Source organism: Portunus trituberculatus, chromosome 19 (assembly GCF_017591435.1).
Source record: "Portunus trituberculatus isolate SZX2019 chromosome 19, ASM1759143v1, whole genome shotgun sequence".
Taxonomy (NCBI): domain Eukaryota; kingdom Metazoa; phylum Arthropoda; class Malacostraca; order Decapoda; family Portunidae; genus Portunus; species Portunus trituberculatus.
This window is the reverse complement of record NC_059273.1, coordinates 998,996-1,013,220: the sequence shown is the minus strand read 5'-3', so window position 1 is coordinate 1,013,220 and position 14,225 is coordinate 998,996.

The window sequence follows — 14,225 nt, the reverse complement described above, 5'->3', positions numbered from 1 at the left end:
TTCAGAGTAATAACACTGTGTGCCATAATATCAAGTAAGGAAAACAAGTTCCCTCCCAGTCCTCGCCATACGTGTGCCAGAAAAAAAAAATATATAGTCATAATTGTCCTGTGAAATTTTTATCAATATTCTCCTTTTATTAATTTCCGTCTCACGCAAAACAAAGAAAAACATAATTCATATTCATTACCTGTGGGCACATGGTTAATGAGGTTGTAGATGCATCTCTAAGAACAGGTCGGGCTCGTCATTTTCACCAAACCAATCAATAAACAAATATCGCGTTGCAACATTGCAGACTGAGGCTGAATGGAGGAGGATGACATTTTGGTGGTGTCAAGTAAGTACTAGATGTTTTTTCTCCAACAAGGGAAAATTCATGTGGTGTTCCTGCCTCCTTCCTCTCCTCGTGTTCAATGGTTTATTTAACGCTCTATTGTATATTTTGCATTGGTAATTTTATCTATTATATGTCAAGATTTTTTTGGAATGTGTGAGCATATTTGCAAGAAAAGAGAGAGAGAGAGAGAGAGAGAGAGAGAGAGAGAGAGAGAGAGAGAGAGTTGAGGTAATACAGAAGACAAAAACTTTGTATTTATACAACACGAAGGAATCTGTCACAATACTAAAATCAAGTATATATGCATTCAGCAATATAAATGTATTTCACATTGTCATAACAGTGTATGTGTGTGTGTGTGTATATATATATATATATATATATATATATATATATATATATATATATATATATATATATATATATATATATATATATATATATATATATATATATATATATATATATATATATATATATATATATATATATATATATATATATATATATATATATGTTTGTAGCACCAGCATAGCTTTTCTTTTGCTTTCTGCATCCCGTTCTGTACCTGCAGGTAAGCATTTTAACCTATTGTGTTGGCCTACTTAAAGGCTCAAAAATATCCTTCTTTTATCCTTGCCTTCACGTGGGCCAGACCAACACCTCCTCTTTTATCACTCGTCAGAAAATCATGATCAACCCAGTAATCTTCCACAACAGCGTCTCTCAACCAGAGAATCGCGTTATTTCCCCTGTCATATATTTTCTTCCGTCTTGTAAAACTCCATCCCATTCAGAGACATCTTCACCCTTACCAGCGAGAAGATGGGTGATCAATATATTTTTATCCTTGTCTGGCAGGTTCTTGACCGAGTGAGTGGGTAGACAGAGAATGGAAACTTAAGGTTTTTATCTCTTCTTTTCCTCATACATCGCAACGACATGAGAAATTTGAGGAAGATATATAAATTGGGTTTCTTGTCTGGGAAAAAGTAGAAAGAGAGAGAGAGAGAGAGAGAGAGAGAGAGAGTGTGTCTGTGTGCAGTGATGGTAGGGGAGAGCGCTCGGGCTGAGTAAGGACGAAAGGTGGAGGAATGAGGGATTCTGGGCAGGATATCACTCTCCATCTATCATCATTTGTTAATCTCTTGTATCGGATGGCATCGTGCTCCAGACAGAGCTTTCCTGTTTGGATAAGGGCTGGTCCCGGCTTGCCTTACATGGCACAGTGGATATCGAGAGTTCTCTATTTCTTCTTTATCTTTATCAATATATGTTGAATAAAAGTACAGATAGTAGGTACCTTCTTTTGCAGCGATGGGGAAGGTATATACAAAATTAATATTTCAACACGTTCAAGAGTAGTCATATGTCTGTAAATATATATATATATATATATATATATATATATATATATATATATATATATATATATATATATATATATATATATATATATATATATATATATATACACATAAGATCCCATAAGCATCTGTATGCCTGGCGATGATTGCTTTACGGAGCTATTTTTTAGGTTATTTTGAATAATCACGAACGTTTTTTTTTTCTTTTTTTATCACTTAAGAAACTTCGTCTAAAATTCGTTTTGCAATATAAATTCTTCGTCACTTGTTTGGGGCACCAGCCTCCTGTGTACCTCCTTCCCTGCCAGGCTCACCCCATAATTCCCTCATTGCCCTTCCTTCTTGTGCTTCCTCCTGCTTTTCTTTGTACTCCCCATATCCTCTCCTTTCATATTGCCTCATGCTCCCCTTCCCCGTCCCCCCGACCATCACTTCGTTTTCTCGCATTCCATCCCAGGAACGTTTCTCGTCTCCTCCCATCAATCCTGCCCCCAAGCTGCAAGATGATACAATATAAGATTTATTGTATTATCAGAAGGTTACTTCTATAGCAGACCAACCGCTCACCGGAGAAGATATGTACGAGAAAACGAGAAGAAAAGGAAAATGTTAACAATATCAACGTGTATATATATATATATATATATATATATATATATATATATATATATATATATATATATATATATATATATATATATATATATTTATTTATTTATTTATTTATTTATTTATTTATTTATTTTTTATATATATATTTACTTATTTATTTATTTACTCATTCATTTATTTATATATTTATAAACATACATACGTATAGAAAAAATCAACAAAAAAATCAACTTTCAATATACATTTTCCTCTAATTCACTTTTTTTTTAAGTTATCCAATATATCTGACAAGTTTGTCTTAGAATTTATATGAAAAGGAACCCTTATTTTCGAAAATTGATATTTAGCCGCCTTTTGAATTGAAATATCTTCCGTTTCTTAGTGTGCATCTCAAATCCAAACTTCAATCTTTATTTTCTTGCTTGATTCCGATTCCATGGCAACTTAACCCAATTATTCATGTCAGAAAACACATGATTTGATTTACTTCAGGGACATGGTGAAAACTGCATAATCTGCTTGAAGAAAACAAAAATCTTAAGATGATTGTCCATGCCTATGTTGCCAAACTTCCTCACAGTCACACATATACCAGCGTCATCCATTAGGCATTGGGTATCATGGTGACATTTAGGTAACTTTAAACAACTCGACAAATGGCTTAGCTACAAAGCGGTATGTGGTGGTCAAACGCAGGCGTAGACGTCTGCCCTAATCCCACGCTCACCACCTTATCCACTATGCCACCGCCTCCCTAAATAGTGCTACTCGTGTACATATCTCTAATTCAGATCATACTTTTTTTCACCTTCCATCAGTGGAGCTTAGGGAAAATTACAACTTTGTTCATCTGTTTCTATATGTTCTACTTTTCTCCAAACATCTTGTTCTATATTTGTTCATACAAGTTCTTGTAGCTTATGTGGATCCTTCACTGCTTTCATATTCTTGGTTTTCTATATTTATGTCAAACTTCTTGTTCACCCGGAAGAGGAGCGGAAGATGGTAGACGTACAGAACGTAGCATGGTTTTCTCTTCTATTGTTTTCTACTTATTCACATTCAAGGTATTCATCAAATTGATAATAAGATAGAATATTATCTCCATGGGTGATTTCGTAAGATATTGCCACTATATAGCTAGCGTTTTCTATTTTATAATACTCCTTACCAGCTTTAAATATTTCATCTAACATTTTCCTATATTATGTAGAATCTTTGAAACATTGGAAAGATAGCTTAGAAAATTCACCCTCCCGTCCAAAAAGCATGAGTTTTGTCTTGACATGGACGGGGAGGAACCTCATCCCGGGCACTTTGTGAGTCTGTAAATATAATTCAACCTGAGCGCCTTGTGGAGAGCTGATTACATTCTCCCTCAGCAGAGCCTTAGAAATATGAACCCACAAAATGCGACGATTCCACACATTCCATTACCCGATCAGGCAATTATCCCTCAAAGTAACTCATCACATTAACATTCATAAAATCGAGAGGAAGGAAGATGCGGGGGAGGATGGAGTCTGATAATCAAGGCTTGGACTGCTGGGGTGTCATTGGAAATCGTTGCTCGGGGCTGATAATGAGATGGGTCACCGGAGTCCCACAGTGTTCAGAACGGCTTCGGACCAAAAGGACGAGGCACCGGGATCGATGATATGTTTCCAGGGTGTTAAATGGATTAATGTCATCGAATGTGGGTATTGGTGGGCCGTTGCCATTGTGGACTGTCGCCTGGCTCAGCTACAGTAGTACGCTGGCTCCCCAAGAATCCACTAAATTTCATTCCACCCTGAATTTACTAGTTTTGATTTTTCTCTCTTAAATATATATATATATATATATATATATATATATATATATATATATATATATATATATATATATATATATATATATATATATATATATATATATATATATATATATATATATATATATATATATATATATATATATATATATATATATATATATATATATATATATATATATATATATATATATATATATATATATATATATATATATATATATATATATATATATATATATATATATACACACACACACACACACACACACACACACACACACACACACACACACACACACACACACACACACACACACACACACACACACACACACACACACACACACACACACACACACACACACACACACACACACACTCACTCAGAGAGAGAGAGAGAGAGTTGGGAAAATCTTAGTCTTTGCGTACCAACTATCTATTGATAACTGTTTCTGATATGTTCTTAGCTGGAATGCTTACGATCGACTTTCATCAGTCCTATGCATCATTATTACTTTTTTTTCAGATTAGTGATGTTCGGCAGTGTGTTACTTTGGATCTTCCTATTGTAGCGTCTTATTCCGGCGTTCCACATAACTTTCCATCCACTTGTGTTCTTTACATTCCTCTCTGGTCCTTCTCCATCTTATGCACTCTTCTTCAGTCTTCAGTTTCCCTTCCTCCTTTTTTTCTCTTCTCTTTTTCATTTTGCAATCCTTCTACCCTTATTGTATTCTGTGCGCTCTTTCTTCCATCTTTTTCTTCCTCTTTCCTTTCTTGGTATTCTTGATGAGGTTATTTCTCCGCCCACTAGACTTGGTCTACAGACATTTGAATATAAACAAGAAATTTAATCACATCTCATGGAAAAGCATCCAATTAACACTAAAGTCATCTTAAGGGAGGAAGATTACTTGTTAGTTTTCTAAGCAATTTATCTTCCAAATGGTTTAAAAAAAAATCACCGTATTATTTTTTTTTTTTTTCATTGTCTCATATCTGGCCTCCTTTTCTTCTTCCATAATTGCTCACGGTATATTTTGTCGGTAGTTGCAGGTCTTGTTTGTAAGGATAAAAGAAGAAAGTGTAGTTCAAAATATTCTAGGTTGGAGAACTATTTTTTTCCATAATGAGTGTGCATGTGCTAAGCGAAAAAGCGTTTTAAAGTTGTTTCGATTATTATGTTATTTTTATCCTTATTCAGTCACATGCCAAAAATGAGCAGGAATGATTACTAGCATGTTATCTTTGAATTAGCTACTAATAGCTATTAAGTGGTACTCTATTAATTCTTGCAAATCCCAACCATTGTAAAACAGGAGCGGCGTGTGGTGGGAGTGGCAACGTCATGCTGAAGATAAGTCATTAATGACTTTCTGTTCGACTGTGTCCTTCGTAGCAGGTTAAGGATATATGAGAGATGATGATGATGATGATGAAGAAGAGAGAGAGAGAGAGAGAGAGAGAGAGAGAGAGAGAGAGAGAGAGAGAGAGAGAGAGAGAGAGAGAGAGAGAGAGAGCAGTAATAAGTTTGCCTTCCTCCTGTTACCCGTCACTGGTCTTGCTCAGCTGGGCACAATGGTCCCTACTCGCCTGCTGTCACGGCTCTTCATCCATCTCATCTAACACCGCCTCTCCCTCCACGTCCTCCGATCTCTCTTTTCCTTGCCTTCGCCTTGCCTTTCAATTTTCATTTACCCATGTTATATTCACTGATTGAATAAAAATCTATAATCCTTCAGTGCAACTTATTTTTACTTGGCTAGAAACTGCTGTAATTATATTGTGTGTGTGAGTGTGTGTGTGTGTGTGTGTGTGTGTGTGTGTGTGAGAGAGAGTAGGTGGGAGCGCGACTGTGTTTGTTAATGGAATACTCACACTTACATATATTTTTTTACACTGTCCACGATTGTTTCATAGTTACAAAATTTCATGTTAATTACGTGAAACATTGTTCAATGTTCTTTAGAGTTTTGAGACAATAAAAATGCTTTATGGATGCGATTATCTCTCTTTGTTTTGTTTGTTCTCTACGCTGAATTATAAAGGAAATCGGTCAATTTGTTTCCTTTGCATTGTGCGTCATTAAATTGTGATCGATTTGAGGAATGTAAGACCTTCGCCTCTTCTAAAAAAGATAAAGGTCATAAGCAGTAACTGTGCCTTGCGTCAGCACTCATCTCCGTCTTTTGAGTCTGTGGCAGACGTTATGCCTTATCAGGGATATAGTGCAGCTGCAACATCCGGGCCTTCCATAACTTACCTTCCTCAGGTTCCCAAACATATATATCCCTTTATCGACCCTCACTTTCTCAAACATATCCCTTTATTGACCAATCCAAAAGAACGATGGACAATGGGGTGAGCTATGCGTCCGTTACGTGACTCAAAATATGTTTCAATTGATGTTAATCAAAACTTCATGAAATACTCGTATGTAAGAAAAATAGAAGTAAGAAATATAATAAACATTAAGCTGTGTGTCATTTCTTGCAAATTCTACTCAAGCACACATAACTTACTATAATTTTCAGGGACAAGAGGTAAGGAGGCCCTTGCCCTCTCTACTGAGAAGTGGCCGCCCCTCTGACAGTTCTGCTTCAAGGTCCTGCCACCCGCCAACCCTACTACTATTTTTCTCCTCCCCTCATCCTCCTACCTCCCGGGAGCACGTAATGCAGTGAGTGACCTGAGGAAGGAGGATTCGGGGGTAGAGGAGATTGAAGGAGAGGATATGGGGGAATGTTATTCAGTGATGGGATATAGGGAGGACTGGTTAGTTCATTGGGAAAGAAGTTGGAACAGAGGAGCAGTAGTAAAAATAAGACAGAAGTAAGAAAAATGAACGGAGGCACGGGAACATAAGGCTGAAGAGTAAGAATTCAAATATGGAGGGAAAGAGCGAGAGTCTGGGAGACTACAGGTGCGGGAGCGAGGCTTTACCGGTGAAGAATGCGATAGTGAAGGTTAGGCTTAATGAGTGTGTGGATGTGAGGTTAGGGTTGTGAGGCTAATGAGGAGGTGTACGAGGAGAAGGAAGGAAGAAGACTTTCTAGAGATTGAGGAAGATAGATATTTAAAGATGAGAAATGTCTGTGTGTGTGGGAAGCAGATTAATTAAGTATCTCTCTGCAACAGTAATTTTGAATCAAGTTGATTATATATATATATATAAAAAACTATTCTTGGAAGTGTAATTGAGAGTTAAGTAAAAAAAAAAAAATATTCGGTATGAAAATGAGTACGTTTTAATCAAATGATCAATTAACATTTCTTCCAAATGAGTAAATGAATTCGTATACGTATTTCAATGATGCTGAAAAGAGAGAGAGAGAGAGAGAGAGAGAGAGAGAGAGAGAGAGAGAATCAGAATTATTTTATCCCATAAAAATGGCTATTCTGTACATTATTGATAAATACTTAATATCTATACATATATGGGGCTACAGTTTACTTATAAGTAGATAATGTAATTTGTAGATATATCTAACATTTAAGTGTTAGGAAGATGTGCCTTTAATCTCTCTCAGAACACGTGTAGAAAGTTATCGTTTGTGATGTGTTGGGGTTATATGTTCCATATCCCGAGGCCCAGGACAAGGAGTGAATGTGCCCCACAGTCTGTGCTGGTGTACGATACATGTAGGCTGTCCTGTTGTCTTGTAGTGTGCCTGCTCTGTGTCACATCAGTGATAGTAGACAGGTACATAAATCATTTTGGGTAGGTTTTGCTTTTAATCTTATAAACAGCTGTGGCCACATCTAAAACAACTTTCTGTTCAATTTTGAGCCAGTTCCTTTGTGTGATGAAAGGTGTGGCTTGGTCGCTTCCCCTCGCTCCTCCAACACATCGTGGCGCAAAGTTTTGTCATTTTTGTACCCTCTTTATTAATGTATTGTTAGTGGTACCGTAAACTGGAAGGCAGTAGTTAATGAGAGAGAGAGAGAGAGAGAGAGAGAGAGAGAGAGAGAGAGAGAGAGAGAGAGAGAGAGAGAATGTGTGTTTGGATAATGGTTTTGCTGCATTTCGCAAATTTGATAAACCTTTTTTGTAATATTTTTAGGGTTGTCTTGTTTCATATTTTCCTTTTCTTTTTTCCATCTTATGCATTACACATCCCTGCACTCCACTTGTTTTGTGGCGCAGAGTTTCCACGTGACATGTACGTACACACTCCGCCATGTGCTTCATTGCCAGACGCGTCCATTTTCAAGAAACAGAGGCGGCTCTCAGTATGCAAAGCAGCGCCCCCGCCTATTCCTCTTGAGGGACTCGAAACACCTCGGGATGCACAGCTCTCGACTACACCTGGTAAAAGTCTAGACCCAAGACACAGGCTGCAAAGACGGACTGTTTCCCTCTCTATCCCTGCGCCCCAGCTTTCCTTACAACGAGTAAGCCCGACTCCACCTTTAATTCACCGTGAGCGTTTGAGTAATTCTAAGAGCTTGGCGTGATACATAAAATGACATTTAAATTTACTTCACTTAAAAAAATAGAGATCGAGGTCTTTTACAGATAAATGGAGATTAGCACTGCTCGACATGACGTTTTTGGTGAAGTGCATAGAGTTTTAATCCGTCACGCTGTTTAATTCTTTCTTCAGATTTGCTTTTATTACCAAACCTTGCTCTAAAGGTTCATCGATTCGGCACCTCTCTATATCAAACTACGCATTCCATTGCGATACTTCGTCATTAAGAGTAGTAAAAGAAATTTAATTCCTCTGTTTTTTTCTCTGAAACTACGCAGCTGTGTCGGTGGAGAGTTTAGTCAAGCCAGACTGCCTATAACTGCCTGCGGTGCAGTGAGGGGAGTGGGGGTGGCAAGGGGTTGTAGGGCTGGGGAGAGGAAGGGGTAAGTCAGTCAAGGAAAATATCAAAGCCACTCTGCAGCACTAATTCTGACGACCACTCTGTTCCATCGAAGACAGAAAATTTAGACCAGTGTCCGCCATGTTGAATTGGCAGTGGATACCCTTACATTTTTGCTTTTCCATTTTACCAAACTGTGTATCCTTAGAACACTTTCATGTTTGAAGTGGTTAAGGCTGCAGTACACACGCCAGCCACAGGCGGAACTCGAAGAGTAAAGTTTGATTTTGTTTTACTTGCGAAAGAAATCATATCCTAAAGTTGTGTGTGTGTGTGTGTGTGTGTGTGTGTGTGTGTGTGTGTGTGTGTGTGTGTGTGTGTGTCTGTGTGTGTGTGTGTGTTTCTTAATTCTCCGTGAGTTGTTCCAGAAGCAGACAGAGCTGAAGCTGGTAGAATTCTCGAGACTCGTAATGGTAATATTGAAAGGCTTGTTTTCCCTTGTGGTCTCATTAAACCATGCGTATTTTGTGCAATTTGTAGCAAGTCGGTGAAGATATTATTTTTGCCACACCGGGTTGCACGCATCACTCCTTCAAAGCCATCATATTAGGCAAGTGCGCGAGACCAGTGTTAACATGTCAGTAACTCAAAATCATCGTCATTATCGTACCTGACCATCTCTGATTCCTCGACTCTCTACTTCTCTATCAGTATTCAGGGGGTACTTGTCAGGCCCTCCACTCTTTCATGTCAGTGTCCTCCAACCTCTGCCATCGCTACTCCTTCTCCTGCTCCTCCTCCTCCTCCTCCTCCTCCTCCTCCTCCTCCTCCTCCTCCTCCTCCTCCTCCTATTCCTCCTCATCTATGCTCCTGTCACTTCTGTCACTCTTTAAAGGTAAAACGAGAGCTTCTCATCAGCTTTAAGATCTATTGCAGGTAACACACACACACACACACACACACACACACACACACAGAATCAGAGAAAGAGAGAGAGAGAGAGAGAGAGAGAGAGAGAGAGAGAGAGAGAGAGAGAGAGAGAGAGAGAGAGACTCTGACTATAAAGAAATGAAAATGTGCCCCACTGGAATGCCGTTTCCAAAATAAGAAACAGAAGAAGTATTGAGAGAGTTCGGCATTCTAGTTTTTTTGTTGTTGTTTGTGTGGATGGGTGTGGGGGGTGGGGAAGTCTTGATACCCATCTTTTGAAACAACCCAAGTCAAAGGTAGAAATCTTGCATTACTGAGATGGACAGATTTAGGATGATAGTATTGTAAAATGTCATGTGCAAGCTGTTTATATATCATACGCTTCTAGAAGAATTCCAGAGCTGAGCTTACCAGAATAACAGCTAAAGCAGTTTTCGGTTCATATAGAATTAGTAGGATGTGGTGTATATATCTGTCTTTGCATATGGTACGCTACACATGACAGAAATATGACTTTATGTTCCTTTAGTGATCGGTCTTTCGTTTGTTTCATATCATACAATCTACACATATAAATGGTCCTGGAAGCTGAAGATACCGTGTTCTGCTCTGTATGTTTGTGTATTCTCGAGGGGCAAAGTATTAAGGGATGGAAGAAGATGCAATGGACTTAAATAGTAAAGAATAAATAATCGTGAGGATCTAATGTGTTTCTGTACCAGCAGGATTGAATGAAGTAATGCTCGTGAAAGTATTTTTGAAATGATAATCAGCGCGTCTTTTCATTATAAAGAAGAGTTGATAAGCAATACAAAGGGGTATTGCTAGGTAGATATTCATAACTCTGCCCACAGTTCTCTCTTTGTTATTTGTATTCGGTTTGATATTTCTTTTCATGTTTCACTCTTGCATAATGTCGTTTCATTTACTTTAATATGGATATTAATGCAATACGTCTGTTACTTATATCTAATATTTACGACATGCAACAGTGTTCCAAACCTGTGCGGAAAGGCTCAATAGGCGTGAGTGTTACTGCTGTGTTCATTAGTCATCTTGCCGCTTTGATGATGTTCTCTCTTTTTATTTAGCTGCGTACGTGTTAAGAAAAAGTTAATGAATCATTATAAATACATGTATTTACTTCCTTTTCCACCACATATACACATGAGATAAGGATATATAATAACAGCTAGAAATCAGGTCAAATTTTTGTTTCAGGAAATGTTATATGTGGGAAATATCGTGAATACTGCATGTGTTGCATCCTTCTCTTTTCGGAAAGAAACTAAGGTGCGCAAATTAATATTTGTTGACAATCCACCGATATGAAAGAAAAGAAAGAATAATACTTTTACGAGCCAAATTTCTAAATTTTGAAGCCGTGACTGCTATTTCTTGGCTTATTGCTTTCTAAATCAGAGTTGAGTTTAAGACGTAGAAAACCGGAATGCATTAGTCGCCAAGTAGGTTTGTGCGACCATTGACTTTTTATGAATACCAAAGTTGGGTAAAGGAGCAACAATGCGACGAAGGATGCATTTTGAAAGTTCCCGCGAACCACAAACGAAATTATTTCCAATGAAAATACTAATGTATCATAATTTGCCGCTATTCATTTGTTATAAGACTCTTGTTCATGGAATCTTCGGAAACCGAGTGAATACCTATTTCTCGAGATGCTCTCTGGTACACAAAAGTGAATAATTGTTATAAATTTATCTTTCATAAAATAATCATTCATGTAGCTCATAGACAGTACAAATTGCTGTATAAGAAAAATGGATCAGTGTATAATGTATATGATTCATGAAGTATTTACTAAACCTTCTTCTAACATGTGGACAGCTTGGTGGTCCCAAGTCACCAGGAACAAACTTTCCTGCTTCTGTGTTAAAAGCCTCGCCCTCCCAACACCTCCTCTACCCCCACCTCTTGACGTGGCTGGAACACCCCAAGTAATAAACTTATGGAGACACAGGCGCAAGTAAGACACTTCTTAAAGATGGCTGGAGAACACCAGTAAATTCTACTTCAACAACACCACCGACAGCGGCTGCTTTTGAGTCCAACCTCTACCGTCCGTCTTTACCTCCTTCCTGGCTAGGAAAAAGGTTCCATATCACGCCAGACCAAACTTTTTCCTCCCAAGACGTATCGTGTGTCTTATAAAAGTGTTTGAGGAAGGGCAGCCAATGTTACGGTCAACACAGTTGCTGAAAGGCGCCACTGATATCGATGTTTATCTTGGCGTGAGCGCAAAGATGACATTCCACAGAGGTTGTCACTCATCTTAGTCGGTTAGTCAGTTGAGGTATGTGTGTGTGTGTGTGTGTGTGTGTGTGTGTGTGTGTGTGTGTGTGTGTGTGTGTGTGTGTGTGTGTGTGCGGTGTGTTACTGTTTTATATTATTACAAAGTTATCTTTCTGCATTATTTTTTGTATAATTTAGCACATAACTTCTTTTGATGTAGATACTTATTAAGCTGAGTTGCTGCTTTTTTTTCAGGAACTTCGCTTTCGTTTTCCATCAAATTTCTCAACAGAAAAATGTGCAAACAATAACCGCAGAGTTTGTTTTTTTCTCCTTCCCGTTGCTTCTCAAAAATTGCGATTATTCTGTATCGGATATACGAGCATTGTGCTTGAAGTTGTTTTTGACACGTTGCAGTTTTTTCCAGCAAAACTAATTAAGATTATCTTCTTCTGGCACCCTCCCGTAGTTTACGCTGACTTCCTTTCCAGAACTAAAATAGAAGAAACAAAACCATCCATAAACCAACTGAAAGCTCTTTAGAAAGGTCTTGAAAACTATTAACATTTCGAGGCTTTGTTGTGGTTTTTTCCTTGATGTGTAATTCGTCTGCTGGTCACCCAGTCAGTCTTCCCCATTACGGAGCGAGCTCAGAGCTCATAGACCGATCTCCGGGTAGAACTGAGACCACAACACACTCCACACACCAGGAAAGCGAGGCCACAACCCCTCGAGTTACATCCCGTACCTATTTACTGCTAGGTGAACAGGGGCCACACATTAAGAGGCTTGCCCATTTGCCTCGCCGCCCCGGCACTCGAACCCGGCCCTCTCGATTGTGAGTCGAGCGTGCTAACCACTACACTACGCGGTGTGTTCACTGTTTGATCTGTTGCAGTCTCTGACGAGACAGCCAGACGTTACCCTACGGAACGAGCTCAGAGCTCATTATTTCCGATCTTCGGATAGGCCTGAGACCAGGCACACACCACACACCGGGACAACAAGGTCACAACTTCTCGATTTACATCCCGTACCTACTCACTGCTAGATGAACAGGGGCTACACGTGAAAGGAGACACACCCAAATATCTCCACCCGGCCGGGGAATCGAACCCCCGGTCCTCTGGCTTGTGAAGCCAGCGCTCTAACCACTGATCTACCGGGCGTAATAATTATGTGTGTGTGTGTGTGTGTGTGTGTGTGTGTGTGTGTGTGTGTGTGTGTGTGTGTGTGTGTGTGTGTGTGTGTGTGATCTAGAGGACGCTGTAGGCAAAATAAAACGGGTTCTTCCTCAGATTTTCAACATCTACATCGCAAGAGTACCTTTGATGATATGGAGAGGGTGCCGAAAGGTGTGTAAGAGGTGCTAGATGTCATATTTGTGCTGGGAATTATAAAGAATTGCTGGACAATGCTGGAAAGTGCATGTAGTTTTGAGTGAAGTAGGAGAGCTGTCTTTAGAGGGCAGGCTGTGACTTACCCTCTGAGTTGTGAGACACAAAGAGAAACGTTCAGCTAGATCACAACTAGCTTTAATGGAAGGTTCACAGCATCCCCTGAACTAGTGTTATTAGACCTCCCTGGGAGTAAATTACCGTTTCGGTAAGTGTCGACTACCTTCTCCATGTACTGTGTGTGTGTGTGTGTGTTTGTTCAAGTTCAAGTTCAAATAGTTTATTGCCATGAACAACTCACAATGTATATGCTTAATTATTACATATTCTATGGTAAGGTCTGCAGAGAAAAGCTCGTCAGCAGACCTAACAACTAAACAAGATAAACAAAATCTTTTTCATCCATGCGGAACTTAATAAAAAAAAATTAAAACATTTTATCCCTACTAACAAATTTAGTATATACTTAAAACTAAGTAATATATTATATACGAAACTAACTAAATCCATATATATAAAATTACATACCTACATACACATACATACACACATATAAACACATAGTACATATATAAATTCCAGCTTTCATTCTTACACATAAAATATACCCATATACCATAACAGAGCGCACTCGTACTATAAAGTCTAAGTTTCCATTTCATGTGCCTGTTCAGCGAGAAAATATTTTCTTATTC